This window comes from Heterodontus francisci, chromosome 2, assembly GCF_036365525.1.
Source record: "Heterodontus francisci isolate sHetFra1 chromosome 2, sHetFra1.hap1, whole genome shotgun sequence".
Classification (NCBI taxonomy): domain Eukaryota; kingdom Metazoa; phylum Chordata; class Chondrichthyes; order Heterodontiformes; family Heterodontidae; genus Heterodontus; species Heterodontus francisci.
In genome coordinates this window covers 182332845-182356548 of record NC_090372.1, presented here as the reverse complement: position 1 = coordinate 182356548, position 23704 = coordinate 182332845, and the positions used below count along the sequence as shown (strand labels likewise).

The 23704-nt window shown below is 42.7% G+C and overlaps 1 protein-coding gene across 1 annotated transcript in view; it reads left to right on the top strand.

The window, feature by feature from the left end:
* The first annotated feature begins 18133 nt into the window (after window positions 1-18133).
* Window positions 18134-23704, top strand: part of LOC137349171 (enhancer of polycomb homolog 1-like) — a 271229-nt gene continuing 265658 nt past the window's right edge. The window contains exon 1 of the mRNA XM_068014602.1: window positions 18134-18390. The gene's annotated coding sequence lies outside the window, so the exon portion shown is untranslated. The remainder of the gene's footprint in view (window positions 18391-23704) is intronic.

Here is a 23704-nt window from a genome sequence, read left to right as displayed (position 1 = left end):
AAGGTAATACAAGTAAGTTTACTATATTTCGAAAAAGACGTCTGGCTATCAATCTTCCATAAAATTGTATCCACAGCAACCCAGGAGATGTTGACACTTAAGCCAGAATCACAAGAGCTGCTTCAGCTGCACCTCAATATAATCATAGAACCTTACAGCAGAGAAGAAGGTCATCATGACTGCGTTGGCTCAGCGAGTCGGCTGTCTAATTAGTCCCACTCCCTTACCCTTTCCCCATAGCCCTGCAAATGTTTCTGTCTCATGGATATATCCTGTTCCCTTTTGCAAGTTACAACTAAATCTACTTCCACCACCCTTTCAGGTAGTATAGATCATAGCCACTTGATGTGTAAAAACAAATCTCCTCATTTCCCCTCTGGTTCGTTTGCCAATTACCGTATATACTCGTGTAATAGTCGATCTTGCATAAAAGTCGACCCATGACTTTAGGCCAAAAAGTCTTGACTTTTTCTGATATTTTGTGTAAAAGTCGACCTGAACTTTCAGCATGCAGACAGAACATTCTAATCATGCACTAATATAAACACCCAAATGTTCAGCTAAGACCCCCACATTTTTTCAATCTGGCGCCAAGGAAGAACAGCAAATACACAGCATAGTTTAAACTAAAAGTCATTGCATGTGCAGAGAAGGTGAATAATGGTAGGGCAGCAAGAGAATTCAAAGTATCAGAGAAGAATATCAGAGATTGGAGAAAGCTTCCCACACAGCTCATGAAGATGCCAAAGAATGAAAGTGCCAACAGGGGAAAGCCCAGCAAGTGGCCACAATTAAATGGTTAAGTTGCAGAATGGGTCAGTGAACGTTGCCAGAATGGATACATAGTTTCGCGCGCATCCATCTGACTCTATGCTCTAGTTTATGTGAATTATGTCTTTCTCTATGGTAGCTATTATTTTGTTGATAAAAGTTCAAAACTATGACTCATGTAAAAGTTCACCCCCCCCCACCCCCCACACCCAAATTATAGTCTCAAAAATTGGTCTCAAAAATTCGACTGTTTTTTTTATTCGTTCATGGGATGTGGGTGTTGCTGACTAGGTCAGCATTTATTACCCATTCCTAATTGCCCTTGAGAAGGTGGTGGTGATCTGCCTTCTTGAACCGCTGCAATCCTTGGGGTGTAGGCACACCCACAGTGCTGTTAGGAATGGACTTCCAGGACGTTGATCCAGCGACAGTGAAGGAATGGCAATATAGTTCCAAGTCAGGATGGTGTGTGGCTTGGAGGGGAACTTGCAGGTGGTGGTGTTCCCATGCATTTGCTGTCCTTGTCCTTCTAGGTGGTAGAGGTCGTGGGTTTGGAAGGTGCTGCCAAGGGAGCCTTGGTGAGTTGCTGCAGTGCATCTTGTAGATGGTACATACTGCTGTCACTGTGCGGTGCTGGTGGAGGGAATGAATGTTGAGGGTGGTGGATGGGGTGCCAATCAAGCAGGCTGCTTTGTCCTGGATGGTGTCAAACTTCTTGAGTGTTGTTGGAGCTGCACCCATCCAGGCAAGTGGAGAGTATTCCATCACACTCCTGACATGTGCCTTGTAAATGGTGGACAAGCTTTGGAGATACAGGAGGTGAGTTACTCGCCACAGAATTCCCAGCCTCTGATCTGCTCTTGTAGCCACAGCATTTATGTGGCTGGTTCAGTTCAGGTTCTGGTCAATGGTAACCCCCAGGATGTTGATAGTGGGGGATTCAGCAATGGTAATGCCATTGAATGTCAAGGGGAGATTAGATTCTCTCTTGTTTGAGATGGTCATTGCCTGGCACTTGTGTGGCATGAATGTTACTGGCCACTTATCAGCCCAAGCCTGGATATTGTCCAGGTTTTGCTGCATATCAACATGGGCTGCTTCAGTATCTGAGGAGTCGCAAATGGTGCTGAACATTGTGCAATCATCAGCGAACATCCCCACTTCTGACCTTATGATGGATGGAAGGTCATTGATGAAGCAGCTGAAGATGGTTGGGCCTAGGACACTAACCTGAGGAACTCCTGCAGTGATGTCCTGGGACTGAGATGATTGACCTCCAACACCACAACCATCTTCTTTTGTGCTAGCTCTGACTCCAAATAGCAGAGTTTTCCTCCGATTCCCATTGACTCCAGTTTTGCTAGGGCTTTTTGATGCCGTACTCGGTCAAGTGCTGCCTTGATGTCAAGGGCAGTCACTCTCACCTCACCTCTTAAGTTCAGCTCTTTTGTCTATGTTTGGACCAAGGTTATAATGAGGTCAGGAGCTGAGTGGCCCTGGCGGAATCCAAGCTGAGTGTCACTGAGCAGGTTATTGCTGAACATGTGCCGCTTGATAGCACTGTCGACGACAACTTCCATCACTTTGATCGAGAGTAGACTGATAGGGCAGTAATTGGCCGGGTTGGGTTTGTGATGCTTTTTGTGTACAAGACATAACTGGGCAATTTTCTACATTGCCGAGTAGATGCCAGTGTTGTAGCTGTACTGGAACAGCTTGGCTAGGGGCACCACTTGTTCTGGAGCACTATTGCTGGAATATTGTCAGGGCCCATAACCTTTGCAGTATCCAGTGCCTTCAGCCATTTCTTGATATCACATGGAGTGAATCGGATTGGCTGAAGGCTGGCATTTATGATGCTGGGGACCTCAGGAGGAGGCTGAGATGGATCATCAACTCGTTACCTCTGGCTGAAGATGGATGCAAATGCTTCAATCTTGTCTTTTGCACTGATGTGCTGGGCTCCCCCATTGTTGAGGATGGGGATATTTATGGAGCCTCCTCCTCCTGTCAGTTGTTTAATTGTCCACCACCATTCACGACTGGATGTGGCAGAACTGCAGAGCTTACATCTGATCCGTTGGTTATGGGATTGCTTCGCTCTGTCTATTGCATGCTGCTTCCACTGTTTGGTATGCAAGTAGTCCTGTGTTGTAGCTTCACCACGCTGACACCTCATTTTTAAGTATGCCTGTTGCTGCTCCTGGCATGCCCTCCTGCACTCTTCATTGAACCGGGGTGGTCCCCCGGCTTGATGGTAATGGTAGAGTGGGGGATATGCTGGGCCATGAGGTTACAGATTGTGGTTGAATACAGTTCTGCTGCTGCTGATGGCCCACAGCGCTTCATGGGCACCCAGTTTTGCATTGCTAGATCTGTAAAATCTATCCCATTTAGCAGAGTGGTAATGCCATACAACACGATGGTGGGTACCCTCAATGTGAAGCCAAGTGTATACGGTATCTTAAATTTATGTCTTCTGGTTACTGGCTGACCTGCCAATGAAACAGTTGCTCCTTATTTCTTCTATCGAAAACCTTCATAATATTGAACACCTTTATTAAATCTCCTTTTGACCTTCTCTGCCCAAAGGAGAACAATCCCAGCTTCTCTAGTCTCTCCATAAAACTGAAGTTCTTTATCCCTGGTATAATTCTCGTAAACTCTTCTGCACTCTCTCCAAGGCCTTGACATCCTTCCTAAAGTGTGGTGTACAGAGTTGAACACAATACCAGTGATCTACAAAGATATATTATAACCTCCTTGCTTTTGTCTCTATTTTTAAAGCCAATGACCCATGTGGGTTTTTTTAAGAGCATTACCAACTTGTCCTGTCACCTTCAAAGATTTGTGTATTCTGTGTAAATCCTAAAGGTCCAAAAATCTTCGCATGTAAACATTTGCTAGTGGAACACTCTTCCAGGGATGTCATCATCTGGAACATAAAACTTTAAATATAAATATAAACATTACCTACTGAATTAGAATTCCTGGAAAGTGTATTAGATTATGGGAAATATGTTATCTATTGGCACTGCAATGCAATTTCTCCAATTCCTTCTGTGGCCAGAGCAATCACTAGGGTCACTCTTGTGAAACATCTGTCCTTGGTACAATTGTGTCCTGCTACTCCTGTTTTATGAGCTAATAAACCACTTGGGAAAAAAAAGCTGAAGATATGTTTTTGTTTTTGAAATGAGTATTTTAACGTCTTCTTCACATCACACTTTCTCCTTTATTAATCTTGTCATTTGCACTGAGCATTTTAATTTGGATGAAGAACAGACTTGAACTTGACTAAGAATGCCACCAGAATACACTAGATATGAAAGAACGATGAATGGATGTTCTGGGATCAATAGTTTGTACGAGCCGCATGTTTAGTGCAGATACAGACTAATGATCCTCATTTAGGCCAGTGCTGTAGAAGTACTGTCAAGTGAAATGAGTAAAGGCTCATTGATGCAAAACATCCCTTGTATTTAACAGCAAACTAAGAAACATATTCACCATTAAGCTATTAGTGTATGTAAAGGAACAGATTTTCATGTCACACCATATTAGATAAACATGTTTGACAGGATGAGATGGGTTAGAAATCTTGCTATGTGTAAAATACCCTTAAGTGATTCACCCACAAGCACAAATATGCCTATGCTACCTGAGCCATGAATCTCCAGTCTAATTGCTTACTTTGTTCACTAAAATACAGGGATAGGCTCTAAACGTTTATCATAGCCACTGAGCAGTCAAGCTTAGAAAATACCTTCAGATTTGAGTGGTAAATGTCTAACGTTAAAAAATGTATCCCATTCCTCGTCTAAAGGAAAAGTGAAACAAGGGGGAGGATTTTCGCACTGATATGGGGGTGGGAACGGAGTCGCCTGGGTGCGTAATTTCACACACCATCCTGCCACCACCCCGAATTTTCCATTCGGCCTGCAGCCCCCCCCCCATGATGTCAGCAGTATGGCAGCTGCCTTTGAGCACCCCCCCCCCCCCCACCACCTACCTGGCCACAGCTGCGGCCGAGGGTTCCCCTCCACAATGGTGGTCTGGCAGCTGTGGCCATAGTTTTCTTCAAATCTTTTAAAAGTGCTGAGAGGGCACATCAAAATGGAGGAACCCTCTTTCTCCTTACCTGCAATGGCAGGCTGCAGCTCCTTCTGTGCTGGGGGGCCTCTGCCCACTGTCCTTAATTGGATGTGAGTACGCCCTCTGGCCACTAATTGGCCAATTCAGGCAAAATTGATGTTGAGTGACTGCTCCCAACACAGTGTAGGGATGAGACCCCATTTGGTCCCAACGTTGGGATCTAGACCCAAAATGCAAAATCCTGCCTGAGGGGTAGCCATCAGTTTAATCTGGGTAAATCTGAGTTAATGATTTTAGTCTACTGAGGGTTTTCAAAACCTCTAATTCACAATTTTCTCAGCCGTGTAAAACAAAAGATGCACTCTCTATTCATTTATTTTAGGATTAAACATTCATTCATCAAGCTGTTACTGTCTCTTTATGAAGCAGAACCAAAAGATTAAAATTGTAATTGGTACAATGGGTGCTTGTGACAGGTCCCACCTTGAATTTATATTGGGTATATGTTTTGGGATTAAATTGCTGGTACACACCATATTGTAAGTATGTTAGTGTGTTACATATATGCATACTACACAACTCTAAGCCCTGGTGCAAGTATCGTCGATACTTGTCAAAAATATACTCTTCCCTTAACAATTTATATTGGCTTGAAGAGCTAAGATTAAGCTCAAGGTCTGTCATCTGTCAGGGAACTGCAGCTTTGCACATCATAAGTAATCGCATACGGACTTAGGCCATAGTCTCTGGCACAGGCTCTCATTTCTGAAATCCCAGTTTGGAATGGCTATCTAGTTGCAGAGAATGCTGTAGACTAGATTATCTTCTCTTTGCAATGGAAGAATGGTGTTAAAGAAATTGAAAAATTACAAGATAATTGAGGAGCCTCGGGGGTAATCCAATGTTGGTCTAAATAAACTCATTGTTTTTCTTCTCTCACTTTCATGTCCAAGGAAGCACATTGATGTACAAGAAAGCACTGAATTATGTAAAGTACAGTATATAATCCATTTCTAACAATGCCTGTAAACATTTATTAAGGCATAGTCTGTGTATAAAGAAAGCTGTCAGGCTGATTCAGAAACATGGATTCAGCTATTAGCAGAGTTTGTGGGAGCTGAGGTTATTCTCATTAAAACAAAGAAAGTAGATGAAAGAGGTGATTGAAAATGTTTAAAGTTATTCCAGGACAAGATGTTAGATAAAACAACAGATACAATTATAAATTTAGGGAGTCAGTGTGCAACATGGAAAATTTCAAAGCTAAAAGACCAAAAGTCCAATTTTTTTATTTTTTCATATCTCAGCATCTCTGGCAAGGCCAGCGTTTATTGCCCATCCCTAATTGCCCTGGAGAAGGTGGTGGTGAGCTGCCTTTTTGAACCACTGCAGTCCATGTGATGTAGGTACACCCACAGTGCTGTTAGAAAGGGAGTTTCAGGTTTTTGACCCAGTGACAGTGAAGGAACAGCAATACAGATCCAAGTCAGGATGATGTGTGACTTGGAGGGGAACTTGCAGGTGGTGGTGTTCCCATGCGTCTGAAGCCTTTGTCCTCTTAGGTGGTAGAGGTCATGGGTTTGGAAGGTGCTGTCATAGGAGCCTTGGTGAGTTGCTGCAGTGCATCTTGCGTACAGTACACACCGCTGCCACTTTGCACTGGTGGTGGAGGGAATGAATGTTTAAGGTGGTGGATGGGGTGCCGATCAAGTGGGCTGCTTTGTTCTGGATGATGTTGAGCTTCTTGAGTATTTTTGGAGCTGCACTCATCCAGGCAAGTGGAGAGTATTGCATCACACTCCTAATTTGTGCCTTGTAGATGGTGGACAGGCTTTGGAGAGACAGGAGGTGAGTTACTCGCTGTAGAATTCCCAGCCTCTGACCTGTTCTTGTAGCCACAGTATTTATATGGTTGGGCCAGTTATGTTTCTGGTCAATGTGAACCCCCAGGATGTTGATGGTGGGCGATTCAGCGATGGTAATGCCATTGAATGTCAAGGACAGATGGTTAGATTCTCTTTTGTTGGAGATGGTCATTGCCTGGCACTTGTGTGGCGCAAATGTTACTTGCCACTTATCAGCCCAAGCCTGGATGTTTGCTGCATGTGAACACTGACTGCTTCATATCTGAGGAGTGGTGAATGGTGCTGAATATTGTGCAATCATCAGCGAACATCCCCGCTTCTGACCTTATGCTGGAGGGAAGGTCATTGCTGAAGCAGTTGAAGATGGTTGTGCCTAGGGCACTACCCTGAAGAACTCCTGCAGTGATGTCTTGGAACTGAGATGGTTGACCTCCAACAACCACAACCATCTTCCTTTGTGCTAGGTATGACTCCAGCCAATGGCCAGTTTTCCTCCAATTCCCATTGACTTCAATTTTGCTAGCATTCCTTGATGTCACAAATGCTGTCTTGATGTCAAGGGCAGTCACTCTCACCTCACCTCTTGAATTCAGTTCCTTTGTCCATATTTGGACCAAGTTTTTAATGAGATCTGGAGCTGAGTGACCCCGGCGGAACCCAAACTGAGCATCGTTGAGCAGGTTATTGTTGCTTAAGTGCTGCTTGCTAGCACTATCGACGACACCTTGCATCACTTTGCTGTTGATCGTGAGTAGGCTGATGAGGCAGTAATTGGCCGGAGTGGATTTGTCCTGCTTTTTGTGGCAGGACACACCTGGACAATTTACCACATTGTCGGGTAGATGCCAGGGTTGTAGGTGTACTTTTTAAAATTCTTTCATGGGATATGGGTGTCCTGGAAAGGTCAGTATTTGTTGCCCATCCCTAATTGCCATAGGGCGGCACAGTGGCGCAGTGGTTAGCACCGCAGCCTCACAGCTCCAGCGACCCGTGTTCAGTTCTGGGTACTGCCTGTGCGGAGTTTGCAAGTTCTCCCTGTGTCTGCGTGGGTTTCCTCCCACCTCCAAAAGACTTCCAGGTTGATAGGTAAATTGGCCATTGTAAATTGCCCCTAGTGTACGTAAGTGGTAGGAGAATGGTGGGGATGTGGTAGAGAATATGGGATTAACGTAGGGTTAGTATAAATGGGTGGTTGTTGGTCGGCACAGACTCGCTTGGCCGAAGGGCATGTTTCAGTGCTGTATCTCTAAATAAATAAAATAAATAAAAGAAGGTGCTGGTGAGCTGCCTTTTTGAACCACTGCAGTCCATGTGGCGTAGGTACACCCACAGTGCTGTTAGGAAGGGAGTTCCAGGATTTTGACCCAGTGACAGTGAAAGAATGGCGATATAGTACCAAGTCAGGATGGTGTGTGGCTTGGAGGGGAACTTGCAGCTGGTGGTGTTCCCATGCATCTGCTGCCGTTGTACTTCTAGGTAGTAAAGGTTGTGGGTTTGGAAGGTGTCGAAGGAGGCTTGGTGAATTGCTACAGTGTATCTTGTAGATGGTACACACTGCTGCCAATGCTTCGGTGGTGGAGGGAGTGAATGTTTAAGTTGGTGGATGGGGCACTTATCAAGCGGACTGTTTTGCCCTGAATGGTGTTGAGCTCCTTGAGTGTTGTTGGAGCCACAGTCATCCAGGCAAGTACTGGCACAGCTTGGCTAGGGACTAGTTGTGGAGCACATGTCTTCAGTACTACTGCCCGGATGTTATCAGGATCCATAGCCTTTGCTGTATCCAGTACCTTCAGCCATTTCTTGATATCACAATACTTTGATATTTACCTCTTCATCTCCACCTTTGATCCCCTGCTCCACCCCTGTATCCTCCCCATCCCCTTTCCTGACTGGACAGTCTACCTGGCATGACATGAACACACTTGTATTTCTAGATTCAGGTCATTTTAGCAGGCCCAACATTCCCCCCGTGAGGCCCGAAACCTTGTCAGAGATCTATGCTCAGAAATGGGGTGAAAATGAAACTGCTGCTGCAGGCCTGAGAGGTTTGCAGCAGTGTCAGCTGTGATGCCTCCTGGCTGGTTTCCAAGAACACTGCCCAGAATAATTCAAACCTAAAAGATCATCCAGGTTACTTTTCAAAAAAGATAGTTAGCTTTTGCTAGGATCTATCTTCTTCTGCCTACCCCTTCTAAAATCTTCTGATCTGGCTGGCTGCCAGGCCACTGTCCCAGTTCTTCAGTGTCCCTCCAAATGGGTTTTCGCCTGGTGTAGAGAAAGGAAACCGTGTCTTGGCACCATTTGCTATCTCCAGCCTACTTAAATGGAATTCGAATACTTGTGCCTACTCCAGCAAGGGAGCATAAGCAAAGAGGAATTGCAGCCTTTAAGTTTTCAGTTAAACCAGGCTGAAGCCTTCTGCTCCCAAACCTGGACAGAGTGCCAAGGTACTTCTTCAAAATCCTGCTGGGCCTGCAGGGTGGGTGCCTGAGAAGCACCAGCACTGGATTGGATGCCCAGAATTTAGATGACTCCCATTCTTAGGATTTGGGATGGGATCACAGCAAGCACAGATACTACACTTCTGTTGCTGTAACAGTTGTACTTTCTTATGACCTGCCAGAATCTATCACTTTTCAACTGATACTTGTGCCCTTTTCTACCAAATCAAATATCATTAGTTGATCTTCGAAATCCATGAAACATATTCATTTGAACAATCCCCCTTCAGCCTCTCATCTTCAGTGAGAACAGCTCCAGTTCTATCTCAAAAAAGTAGACTCCCAATTTCTTGACATTAACCTTTGTATTTATGATACAAACAAGACAAGATCATGATTTAGGAGGGAGTGGGGAGTGATGAACTGTCTGGAACATATATTTGGAATATGACTTAGAATACTGGTTGGCCCATATAGTCTTTTCTTTTTCACAGTCACATTTGAAACTTTTGCAAAGCCACAGTCTCAGGAATAGTTTTAACCCCAGGATGTGCAAGAAAATTCACAGCAGCAGAAAGGTCAAGGAAGTTTGTGTTCACATTGAAAACTTTCCCCTCACTCTCAGGAAGATGTAGGTACATGCAGGCTTCAAAGTACAAGAAAGCTGACACAATACTCTACTTTCAACCTTCCTTTTTTGTTTCTCAACCCACATTTTCCTGCATACTGCTTTGCCCTGGATAATATTCACCCCAAACTTTCTCCTTTTTGTGAAATGGCAAGGCCCAAAGTGCCAGACCTCATCCGGGCTAAAATGAGTCGAATAAATAAAAGCAAAATACTGCAGATGCTGGAAATCTGAAATAAAAACAAGAAGTGCTGGAAATACTTGGCAGGTCTGGCAGCATCTACTCGAAGTTCAGGTAAATCAGGAAGCAAGAACTTGCGCTTATAACGCAGGTAAATCAGGAAGTGATGGTTTGGTGATGCCAACCTTGGGTTTTCAGTGGGGTAACGAGTTCCATGCTTTGAGATCCTAAGGAAGAACGAGTTTGATTGTCTCAGAGATTGCACGATGCATCTTTATTTCAATACAGTGAGAATGTAGGGAACAGGAAAAGCTCAGAGGAGCTTTCTTGAGTGGCAGAACTCATTACCTTTCCTCTGAAAACGTTTCCTCCAAAATGAAGCATTATCTAAAACGTGTAAGTTTTTTTTGTTTTTGTTAATGTTACACTTTGTTGAATGATACCCATGAGAGAGATAACTTTCCTGTTTTATTATAGAATCATGGGTAGAAAGGGATATTTTAGTTAAAAAAGAAAGGCTTGCATTTATATAGCACCTTATCACATTTTAAAGCACTTGACATACAATAAATAGCTTTGAAATGCAATCATTATTGGCCCGGAATTTCCAGGGTTTTTGACGGTGGGGTTTGCTGTCATTGATCCCTCGGAATCTGACTGCAACTTCAGGATTTAGTACAAGTGCAGATGATCGCGAAAATCCTGCCCTCTGAAATGGCCTAGCAAGACACTCAGTTCAAGGGCAATTAGGGATGGGCCATAAATGCTGTCCTAGCCAGCGATGCCCACGTCCCACAAAAATAAATGAACAAAAAAAAGTTACTGAAAGCTGATCATTTGGAAGGTATGTCTGTAGCCTGTCTCCTCCAATCAGTTCAAAGCAAGCTTTAACCCATTTTAAATGGCTTGACATTCTGTTAAAGTAGGGATGTAACACTAATGCATCAAGTATTTGTTTGCTACTGTGACCAGCGGTAATTTCCAGCTTCATGTGTTTTAAGATTTTACAAACAGAAAATGTTGAAGCTTGATCAGCATACAAAAGAGGAAAAGATAGGGGCCAAAAGGTTCTGTTCTGCCGTACGCCTGCCTTAAACTTAACCGACGTCCACAGAATGACCTAGAATTAGATTAGGACCTGGAGGTGTTGGTTCTGGAAATTGCACTCTCGTTTCTAGATGGTCTTGCTCAGGAGAAGCCTGTGTCTGCTTCAATTGTGACTGTCTACATGAAGGGAGGGGTCTTCTACATTAGGACCTCCAATGACCTTGGTCCCTATAGGAACATTTCTGAGAGCCATGATAAGTCTACACCACAAAAGAACATCATTGACTGTGAAGCAATTTGGGGAGTCCAGAGATTGTGAAAGATGATAAATAAATGCAAGTTCTTCTTTCTTTTTGGATGGTAATGTTAGGCTGACAGCACATCTGTGGTCCCTCACCTGTTTCCCTGCTGAAGAGATCGAAAGTCTGCCTTAAGTGCTGGGGGTTCTCCCTCCCTTCTTCTCCAATCAACACCATCAAAAGCAAAATAACTCATTGCTCTTTTCATAGCTGCTTGTGGGACACTGCTGTGTGCGGATTGGCGGCCCTGTTTACCCACATAATAGCCAATCTACAACAACAGCAAATTGCATTTATATAGCACAGTTAAGATAGTAAAACATCCCAAGGTTCTTTACAGGAGCGTTAGCAAACAAAATTTGATATCGAGCCACTTAAAGAGACATTAGAACAGGAAATTAAAAGCTTGGTCAAAGAAATAGGTTATAAAGAGCATCTTAAAGGAGCAGGGAAGGTAGAGAGAGAAAGAAGTTAATGGAGGGAATGCCAAAGTTTAGGCCTAGACAGCTGAAGGCATGGACACCAATGGTGGAGCGAATAAAATCGAGGATGTCAAAGAGGCCAGAACTGGAGTAGGGCAAAGATCTCAGAGGGATGTAACGTGGGAGGAGATTTCAGAGTTAGGGAGGGGTGAGGCCATGGAGGGATTTGAAAACAAGGATGAGAATTTTTAAGTCGAGGCGCTGCCAGAGTCTAGTCACTCCACCTCGAAATAGTTCATTATGCCTATAGTGGAACCTCAGCCTAGAATGTTTAGTTGCTGGCATGAGGCTTAAACGTCATCTTCGAACTTAGAGAATACCAACTGAACCAAACTGATGCAAAGTAATAGTAGCCAGCAGTTATTAATAGGCCTTACATAAATTTACAGCAACTTATGGATTGGTCCGTTTAAGTTCAGCGTGAAGCATGAACAATAATTTTATTTAACATTTTATTTAACTGCAGAGAATCAGTGATTGATCTCAGAGGGTGGTAGGACTGGAAGACATGTAGTGATAGGGTGGGTCCAGGCCATGGAGGGATTTGAAAACTAGGGTGAGAATTTTAAAATCAAGACATTGCTTCAGCAGGAGCCAGTATAGATCAGTGAGCACAGGGGTGATGGGTGAACAGGATTTGGTGTGAGTTAGGACGAGGGCTTCAGAGTTTTGGATGGTCTCAAGTTTATGGAAGTTAGAATGTGGGAGGCCGGCCAGGCAGACGATAGAATAGTCAAGTCTGGAAGTAACAAAGGCTTGGATGAGGGTTTCAGCAATAGAAGAGATGAGACAGAGGTGATGTTACAGAGGTGGAAATAGGCAGTCTTAGTGAAGGTGCAGAATTGTGTTTAAAAGCTCATCTCAGGGTCAAACATGACACCAGGGTTGCGAACAGTCTGGTTCAGCCTCAGACAGTTGTCAGGGGGAGGGATGGAGTCATTGGCGAGGGAGCAAAGTTTGTGGCAGGGACCAAAGACAATTCAGTTTTCCCAATATTTAATTGGAGAAAATTTCTGCTCATTCAGTACTGGATGTCAGACAAGAAGTCTGACAAATTAAAGGCAGTGGAGGGATTGAGGGAGGTGGTGGTGAGGTCACCAAGGGACAGCATGTAGATGAGAAACAGGAGGGGGCCAAGGATAGATCCCTGGGGGACAGCTGAGGTAACTATGTGGGAGCAGAAAGCCATCGATGGTGATTCTCTGGCTGCAATTAGATAGATAAAAATGGAACCAGATGAATACAGTCCCACCCAGCTGGACAGTGGTGGAGAGGCATGGGTGGATGATGGTGTGGTCAACCATGTCAAAGGCGGCAGACAGATTGAGAAGGATGAGGAGGGATAATTTTCCTTTGTCACAGTCACATAGGATGTCATTTGTGACTTTGATAAGAGCTGTTTCGGTGCTGTGGCAGGGACAGAAACCTGATTGGAGGGATTTAAACCTGGAGTTCCAGGAAAGATGGGAACGGATTTGGGAGGTGGCAACACACTCAAGGACTTTGGAGAGGAAAGTGAGGTTGGAGATAAGGTGGTAGTTTTCAAGGACAGAGGGGTCAAGGGTTGGTTTTTTGAGGAGAGAGATGATGATGGCAGATTTGAAGGAGAGAGGCACAGAACTTGAGCAGAAAGAACCTTAACAATGTCAGCCAACAAGGGAGCCAGGAAGGGAAGTTTGGTGATCAGTAGTTTAGTGGGAATGGAGGCGAGAGAGGTGGAGATGAGTCTCGTGGACAAGATGAACTCAGAGAGGGCATGAGGGAATATAGGAGAGAAATTAGAGAAAAATACAAGTTCAGAATTAGGGCATGGGGAACCTTAGAGGAAATTCAGCCTGGTGAGCTAAGGGGAAGGGAGGGAAGTGACAGAAGCAGCTGATCGGATGGTCTCAATCTTGCTGACAAAGAAATCCATGAGTTCCTTGCACTTATTGGTGGAGCTGTTCAATACTAATCCCCTTGATACCTAGTTTACTAGTTTGAACAAAGTCAAATTTGACATAACTGCAAAATAAAAAGAGATCCCATCATCATTTGAGAATGTAACCAGATATGCATATAAATGTATTTGAGTACTGTCTAATCCGAGAGGAAAATTGGTTAAAAATTACTTAGTATAATGGTGTGCACATAGTCACAGATTTCAAATAAAATAATAATTTTGAGTTCTGATTGTGGGTCTGTAAACTGGGATCCCACTACAAAAGCCGTCTCCAAAAATGCAATGGCTACATAGTGATGTTGACGTGATCAATACAAGTATAGGCTTAGGTGGCAAAATGGAGAAACAGCGAGCAAGGCAACGTCTAGTAAACATTAAAATAGGTGTTTGGGGATGTTTGATGGTTATGTGCAGAAAGGAGTAACAACAGCAGTATACTGCGAGTTATAAGTTGCAAGTTATATCTTCAAAACTAAAGTTATATCTTTAAAACTAAAAATAAAATCAGGCTGCTCACCTGCATGAGAAAATATACATCTGTGGCGGGAAGTGAAAGACAAGCTGGCTGAATACTCTTCCCATAGACTTTGAGAGTGCAAATATGGGATCCATCCAGAAATTGTTTGAGATGATGTAGTTGTGTAAGAAGCACAACTATGCAGTGCCAATTAACGCTATTCAGCTAAAAGTCTAATTTAGAACAAAAATATAATCTGAGGGTGGATGTACTATTTCATAAGGAGCAAATGTTTTGCTTTAAGTTGCCTGTGCATGATGATGATAACAAAACAGGTACTGAAACCAGCAGTAAATCATAAGGCTGCTAGGCCAATGGGTAATAGAAAATGAAACTCCCACAGGATATCGTGTGTGACTGACAGATTTCCCAGCATGCAATTTGTGCATTGGCATCCTTTGAAATGTATAAGGTCCCTTTATCCCATGAGAATTCGAGAGTGCCTTTGCTTTTTTCAAACGACTTTGAAAGAAATTGGCAACTGGAGTTCCAAAATTTTATTTCAGGCAAGTGATGACATTTGTTAGGAAATACTGTTTCCTGTAATAACCTGCTTCAACAACACGTGTGAGGGCAGTGTCCATCATTAGCAGTAGCTATGATTGTGATTTATTTACTGATGGTTAGAAAACGAAGAGAGGTTGTTTATTGATAAAATATATTTTTATTTGCTTTTTGTTTACCTTGGTCATATTTACTCAATAAAATATACTCTCTCCTGATCTATTTTTGAAACTTTTTTTTTACATATGAAAACTTGGAAATTGCAAAAGTGATGAGCATTTTATAAGCTAACTTTTGTTTATGGAAAATTCTGTTTATTGAATACTTTATCAGATGGCAAACTCGTTAACAGTGCACTAAAGGGTAAATTTTACTCTTCCACGTTCCTGGCACATGTATATGAGGAAAATGTGCACCCTTTCAGTGTCAGCTGTGGCTCAGCTGGTCACATGCTCGCCTCTGAATCTCAAGGTTCTGGTACTGAGGAACTGCTGCACTGTCAGAGGTGTCGTCTTTCGATGAGATGTTAAACCAAGGCCCCATCTACCTGCTCGGTGGATGTAAAAGATCCCATGGCACTATTCCGAAGAAGAGCAGGGGAGTTATCGCTAATGCCCTGGCCAATGTTTATCCCTCAATCCACAGCACAAAGACAGATTATCTGGTTGTTATCACATTACGGGTGCTTACTGTGCACAATTGGCTGCCGCATTTCCTACATTACAACAGTGACTACACTTCAAAAGTACGTCATTGGCTGTAAAGCGGTTTGCAATGTCTGGTGGTTGTGAAAGGCACTATATAAATGCAAGTCTTTCTTTCTTTGTCCATGATTTTCTGGCCATTACTGTTAAGAAGCAGAAAATTTACCCGTAAGTGCTATAATCCAAGGAACATAAAAACAGAAACTGTTTGACAATGGGCAAAGTGATGGGGGTTGAGGGTGGAAGAGAGAGATGCCTAAGAGCACAGAAGGGGCTACATGTAGGTCAGGGGAGGAAGCTGATGGAGAGGAAGGCAGGTTTGGGGCCTGGTGTCTCAAAAGGAGACATAGGCAATTTTTGTAGGTCCCCTCTTCCACAAGGCTATTAACGGCGATAGATTGGGAAAGGGGGAGGTGCAGCGAGACCTGGGTATCCTTGTGCACCAGTCGCTGAAAGTAAGCATGCAGGTGCAGCAGACAGTTAAGAAGGCAAATGGTATGTTGCCTTCATAGCGAGAGGATTCGAGTACAGGAGCAAGGATGTCTTGCTGCAGTTATATAAGGCCTTGATGAGACCACATCTGGAGTATTGTGTGCAGTTTTGGTCTCCTTATCTGAGGAAGGATGATCTTGCTATGGAGGGAGTGCAGTGAAGGTTCACCAGACTGATTCCCGGATGACAGGATTGACGTATGAAGAGAGATAGGGTCGATTACGCTTGTATTCGCTAGAGTTCAGAAGAATGAGAGGGGATCTCATAGAAGCCTACAAAATTCTAACAGGACTGGACAGACTAGATGCAGGAAGGATGTTCCCGATGGCAGGGGAGTCCAGGACCAGGGGTCACAGTCTAAGAATAAGGGGTAAGTAATCTAGGACTGAGATGAGGAGAGATTTCTTCACCCAGAGAGCGAAACACGGAAAGCAGTTGAGGCCAAAACATTAAATATATTCAAGAAAGAGTTAGATATAGTTCTTAGGGTTAATGGGATCAAGGGTACGGGGAGAAAGCAGGAACAGGTTACTGAGTTTGGATGATCAGCCATGATCGTATTGAATGGCAGAGCAGGCTCGAAGGGCCGAACGGCCTACTCCTGCTCCTATTTTTCTGTGTTTCTATGTTTCTATAAACGTTGCTGCTCCAATGCTTCAAAGTCTCTCCTCCAGACCTTTTGCACTCCAAGACCCCCTATCCCTAGACTCCACCCCATTTCCAGATCCTGGGACTCTCTCTGTGTTCACGGACCTCTAGATCCCATTCTCATGCTCCTTGATCTGAAGATCACTATCAATGATTCTAGACCCTGATACCAACATTCATAATGCTCCCAAATTGCAGGATTGCTTCTCGAGTGATCCACGATCCCAGGAGCAACCCCAGTTTTCCAAGAACCTCACTTTCCAATATTGTTGGAAACATGAGAACCACTTTCCCTCCAGTGCTCCCATGCCCTGGGACTCCCCCCATGCTCAAAACACTGCCATGTCATGAGAGCATATTCCAGTAAACTCAGCTCTGTTCCTGGTACTTCCAGGTCCCAGGGTTTCTCCAAATGCTGATAATTCAGAGTCCCTAGTAATAGCATTTGGCATAATACCCCTGATCTGATAAAACCTGTGACTTGTTGAGCTATACCATGGGAGAATTGCTATTGTTTTAAATTTGTTTTGTGCAGGGAAAAGAGGTGTTGAATTTTGTTTCTTGCTGATGGCTGCCATTAAGCAAATTGTTCATTGTATGGCTTCCAGTATTTTATGTTTAAACCTTTAAATTTGTTTTTGCATATTTTACAGGCATTTCTATATTTTCATTGAGAAGGGGAGGCTTCGGTTGTGGTGTGGCCTATTTACAGGAGGGGCCTATGTTCATACCCATACGGCATTTATATGCTTTTTATTAAACCATTTGGGTCCACTCTCAAGGTACAATAAGTATCTGCAAGAACTTGGAGGAGCATCTCCATAAATCTGGTTCTCAATCTCTGTGCCTGATCTGATCACCTGATCCACGTTTTAACCAAATTATTTTGAAATATAAATTTTATTTATATTTTAGAGTGTAGAAAAGCACATAATTGGAAAAAAAAACTCCAGTCCAAAAATGACACTTCTCAATCGCCCAGCTTCTCAAATACCTTTCCAATGCTCCTTTAAAAAAAAAATCCATTGCCTTGCTGAACAGTTCATTCCACACTGTCGCCACCCTCTTTGTAACGTAGTTAAATCTAAACTGTCTGTTCACTCTCCCTCTTAGCCTTTTTTTGTTTTAAAGATACATTAGAAGAGAGACCCGTGCCTCATTTGGAGCACACCAAATGTAATGTTATATGATTTTTTTCCCCCCTAAAAGAATACTTTTTAAAATTCCAGTAAATATTATTGCATCATCAAAATCGACTGATCTAGGGAGGGTGTGGCCAAATAAACGATTAAGACAAAAGCAATATCATTCTACAAGGAGGTTTTAAATAAAGATACAGTGTGGTCGAAAGGATAGCAATCCCTAGGAAAGCTGGATTATTCGCGGATTTTTGTTCTGAAACCTCAACTTCTGCCATTGAAAGTGAGCTCACCAGCCATGAGCTCTCTACAGGTGATTGGTGACACTCGCCATCCAATCACAATGCGCCTGTTAGCCATTGCAAAGTTGTTAACCCCAAGTCTTCTGTGGTTGTGTTTAAATCTTGGTGATAACACACGGCTGATTCCCCCACCCCCCTCCTCTGATCAGAAAGCTCTGCTGCCAGGTGGGAAGGGCAACGAAACGTTTGCAAACAGCGATCGGCTGGGGCTGTTTGATATTATAGAAAAAGACTGGCTGCATCGCGTCTGTTGTTTCTAAAACACAAGTAACATCAGATCTTCTGATAATCATTTCGGACAGGGCTTGTCAACATCCTCCTAGATACAGATTGGTGAGTTTTTTTTAATAGATATATCTCATTATATATAATTCTCATCCTCTTTAAATTCATAAATTTCAAGCTATTTAAAATCTTGCTTTAATGCAACTTGCATTATATATTATAAATTAACAGCAGCATGGGGAAAGATGACGACTCTATTCCCTTTTGCTTTGGGCTCGATTCCGCCCATGCTGTCGCGTCAATCGTGGCTAAAGATACTGATAATTGCCAGCAGTTTTAGCAGAATGGTGAGGGGAGGGAACAGCCAACATTTTTCTTTTCTATTTAAAAAAAAAATGCCTTTCACACCGACCAGTAATACAAGAGAAAAATCATCGATAGTTTCCAAAATAACTTTATTGGATCGAGTCGGGACTTTTTTCCCCCCCACCCCCATTCTCCAAATAGGGGTAACAGACAAAATGAGATCTGTGTCTGTGAAGCAAAATTGCTACGTTGCATGGTACTTTTTTAAATTAAAAAATGTAACATTACTTAATTTTCCATGATAAATGTAACTCTTTAATGATGGTGTGTAGGGTGAGGTTTGAAGTGCTGAGACATCGCTGGCTGCCCTTGGCTTTGAGAGAGGTGCTGGGTGACATCTTTAGCTGGCTTTATATTAAGTTATGGCTGGACTAATGGTCGCTTCTCTCTCTCTCTTGCAAATTCATGTTCCGTGTTCCGCGCCATTGGTGCCCAGGTTCTGGAGAGCTGTCGCTTTTCCTCCCCCTCATTTTTTTTTAAACTTATGTTGGAGGATTTTGTTCGGTTGGATTGGATATTGAAAACATTTAAAAGTTGGGCGTATTTTCGGATGTATTCGGGCTCTTATTTATTTATTTTTTGGCGCACGGTGGAAGATTTTACCGGCGGTCGGATTGTTTGCATTGACTGACTGTTGTTGGTGGCGCTGTTTTGTGCTTCTGAGGGACTTCGGATTTTAATGTCGATTTGACCAAATTGAAAGAAAGGAGGTTCAGGGGGGAGGAGAGAGGGTAAAAAAGGGGCGGACACAACAAATTAATATAATTTTTTATATTTTAACCGTAGATGAGGTGGGGGGATTACGGGCTGAGGAGAGAGAAAGAGTGAAGGAAAAAGGCGCTCACTCTCTCCTAATCTTCCATTTTTGCCTTGGGATTAATGAACCTTTTTTTTTCAAATGATCTTCCGCTCATCCTTGGTGGGGCCCTTGTATAAAATGTACTGGCTGCTCTTTACTGCTTCTCTCAAGGGGTGGAGATTTGATAAATTGTATCAAACGAGAACACTTTCATTTTACTGAGAATCCGATGGATCTCGCTCTTAACTCCCTCCCTCCTCCTCTTAAACCATCACGCGATTCTTTGTAACTTAACTCCAACCTTTTTCTATTGAGTTTGAGGTTTTTGAAATATGTATATATAACGTTACTAATTCGGGGAGATGCATTGCTGCAGAAATCAGGTGCCATTTTTTTTCCTTCTAAGTTTTTTGTAATGTGAAAAGTGATGGTGCCAATAATGGTCAATAAAGATAAAATAAAAGGCATAATTCTTTTTTACGACCTGAGGTTAGTGTGTTTTTTAAAAAAAAGTAAACGTCCATGGGGTTTGTTTGAAATGAATATAGATTTCTAAAATGATTACACAGGGATAATGCATCTCGGATTTAAAAGTGGAGGCCTTCAGATGGAGTTTAAAGCTGGGCTGATTTAATTTTAACTATAGTGGATGACAGATTTGAAGGATGGGTATGTTTCACGAAATAAAATCCCATGTTGTTAAAACCCTTGCACATGTGAAAATATTGCCCAGAGCGCTCTGCTCTGGAAGCATCCTACAACCACACTGGTATAGGATCATGGAGGATGAGTGTGTGTGGCCATTGTTGTTACACACTTGCATATTTGCATTATTATTTCTGTACAATCAATGCGGCAGGAGACTAGTTCTCAATAGGTCTCCAAGATACTTATCCAGCGATGTGCCAGAGCAAGTCAGCATGTCTGACCAGTTTTTTGAATCTCTAGAGAGTTCCAGGTACGGCTCTGCCTCTGCAGAATGAATAGAAAGATTTTTTTTTTAAATTGCTGAGAACAATGGTCAGCAATTTCATCATGGAGACTAAATGACGGAGTAAGAAGTACCAGAAATATTTGACTCTGTCAATATGGGCTCAAATCACGCAAATTTCTATTGCCCAAAAGTTATATGATCATAAATATCATTGGATGTTTATAGGTGTCAACATCTGTGTTCATTTATATTCAAGGATAAATTCAGATTTGGATTGGAACTATCCAGAAGAAAACAGCTGTTTATTCACCTTGCTGCAGCTAATAAGGTTGTTCCCCACTCTGTCATCGCGTGATGTAATCATAAAGCATATTTCTGGCTTTTTCCTTATGCCCTCTTAAAAGGAAGCATGTAGAAAATCAATGCAGGACATAGACCTCTGGTCATGGATTCCAGCAAGTAGATGTAAAGGAATGATTGCACTCACTGCCTCATTATATCCTTGGTTATATAGAGACAAGAAGCACTGATGAAATGGTGGACTGGATTTCATAATTGTGGATCCATTTGTATATCTCTTGTACCAGTATGTAACTCAACTCTAAGGGTATGCATTTATTTACTGTCTGTCTTGTTTGAAGAATTTACATTACAACTACAATTCTGGAATTAAATTTAGCATGGATTCACTGTAGCTTTCTGCTTTTATGCTTTTAAAGGAGAAAGGTGGATATTTTCAATATAAAGTACACCCCATCAATGTAACATTAATAAGGGTTGCATTGGTGTACTCTTATCACCTCCAGTGCCTGGATTCATAGGCTGCTCCATTCAGTTAGATTGTGGCTGCTTCCTAACTCCATTTACCTGCCTTTTCTTTATATCCCTTAATACCCTTACATGACAAAAATCTATCTCTTTCACTCTAGAAAGCTCCAATTGTTCTAGCGTTCTTAACCTTTTGAGGAGAGAGTTCCAGATTTCTACTACCCATTGTGAGGAAAAAGTGATTCCTGACTTTGTTCCAGAATGGCCTAGCTCTAATTTTAAGAATATCTTCTTGTCCTTGATTCCAGAAGAAATGGTTTCTCCATATTTACCTTATCATTCACCTTTCATGGGATGCAGGCATCGCTGGCAAGGTCAGCATTTGTTGCCCATCCCTAATTGCCCTTGAACTGAGTGGCATGCTAGGCCACTTCAGAGGGCAGTTAAGAATCAACCACATTGCTGTGGGTCTGGGGTCTCATGTAGGCCAGACCAGGTCAAGACAGCAGATTTCCTTCCCTAAAGGATATTAGTGAACCAGATGAGTTTTTACAACTATGGACAATGGTTTCATGGTCACCACTAGCTTTTAATTCTATATTTATTAATTGAATTCAAATTTCATCATCTGCTGTGGTGGGATTTGAACCCACGTCCCCAGAGCATTAGCCTAGGCCTCTGGATTGCTAGTCTATTGACATTACCACCATGCCACTGCCTGCCCCAAATTTTAATGCTTTAAACAAATTGACCCAATCACCCTTCAATATGCTATACTAATAGAGAAGTATATTTGTACAAGATGTATATTAATCAAATCCATCCCAGACTGACTCTTTGAAAATCTTCTCTCTGCTTGTTGTAAGGGTTCTACATGAAATTAATTTTGGCGTTCTTGACCTGGTATTTGGGCTACAAATGCTTGCACCATTACACTGCCCCTATTTCACCCAGAATTGGAGAATACCACTCCAAGGGCACAAGGATAGATTGTATAGAAAGTGAAGATGTCTTGCTGCTGGAGTTTGTGTTTCTCTGAGATTGGAAGTGAGGCACATTGGCATAAAGTAGCAGAAATTTTACTTTGAATTTTACTAATGCTATATGTTAAGTGGGACTGTTTGCCAGGTTCTCAAAATGGGAAATGTTTCATTTTTGAGTGCTAACATTTATCACCTTGATGATTGCTGAAGAAAACAAATACATGTCAAACCTTGCATCCCCCATTTTGATTCTCCTCTCATGCCATGGAGCTGCTCTGCTAACATGGGTTGAGACTGATTGCCTCAGGGATTGGCTCAACTAGGAACTCCAGAAATTGGTATTCAAGACAGAGAAAAAGAAGTGCATACTCCCACGTATTGAATTTCAAGATTAAGAATGCATTTTCTTTTCTTAAAGACCAACTGTGGTCAAGTGCTCCTCTGAAATGTAATTATATATTTCTTCAAAAGCATCAAATACACTGTCCTACATGCTATTTTGCCATCCTGTGCTCACACTGTTGGTGGTCCTGGGCTAGTTATATACAGCAGAGGAGGGGACCATTTAGCCCACCTGTTCTGCCAGCTCTTTGAAGAGCTATTCATTAAGATCAGCTCCTCTCATTCTGCATTGCTCTGTTTTCCTTTTCAAGTATATATCCAATTCCTTTTAGAAAGTTGCTATTGAATTTTCTTTTATGCAGTTCATTGCAGATCATAACAACTCACTATACTTAAAAAAAAAACTGATCTCCCTTTTGGTTCTTTTGTCAATTATCTTCAGTTTGTGTCCTTGGGTTACCACACCACCTGCCAATAGAAACAGTTCCTCCTTATTTACTCTATCAACACCATCATAATTTTGAATGCCTCTACTAAATCTCACCACCTCCTTCTGTGCTCTAAGGAGAAAAATCCCAGCTTCTCCAGTCTCTCCACAAAACTGCAGTCCCTCATCCCTGTAACATTCTGGTGAAACTCCTCTGTGCCCTCTCCAAGGCCTTGATATCCCAAGTAAGAGAGAGGGAGAATCGCTTAGATTTCCTGCATTTTAGTACTTTGTGTCTCCTGTTGGGAAGTGTATGAATGTGGATGTCAGGTAAGGACAGGATCAAGCTCTGCTACAGTATCCTTTTGTTCAGTGACTTGCAACACGCACTGTGCGCATTCACTCATGAAGAATGGTCGTTTGGGCAAGATGCCAAAAAGTACTGCCAGCACTTGTGAAACCATACTCTGACATCATTCAGCATGAGCAGTGAGGTGAAAATGACTGCCCTTGATATCAAGGCAGCATTTGACCGAGTATGGCATCAAGGAACCCTGGCAAAACTGGAGTCCATGAGAAACGGGGAAAACTCGCTACTGTTTGGACTCATACCTAGCACAAAGGAAGATGGTTGTGGTTGTTGGAGGTCAACCATCTCAGTCCAAGGACATCCCTGCCGAAGTTCTTCGGGGTAGTGTCCTAGACCCAACCATCTTCATCTGCTTCATCCATGACCTTCCCTCCATCATAAGATCAGAAGTGGGGATGTTCACTGATGATTGCACAATGTTCAGCACCATTCG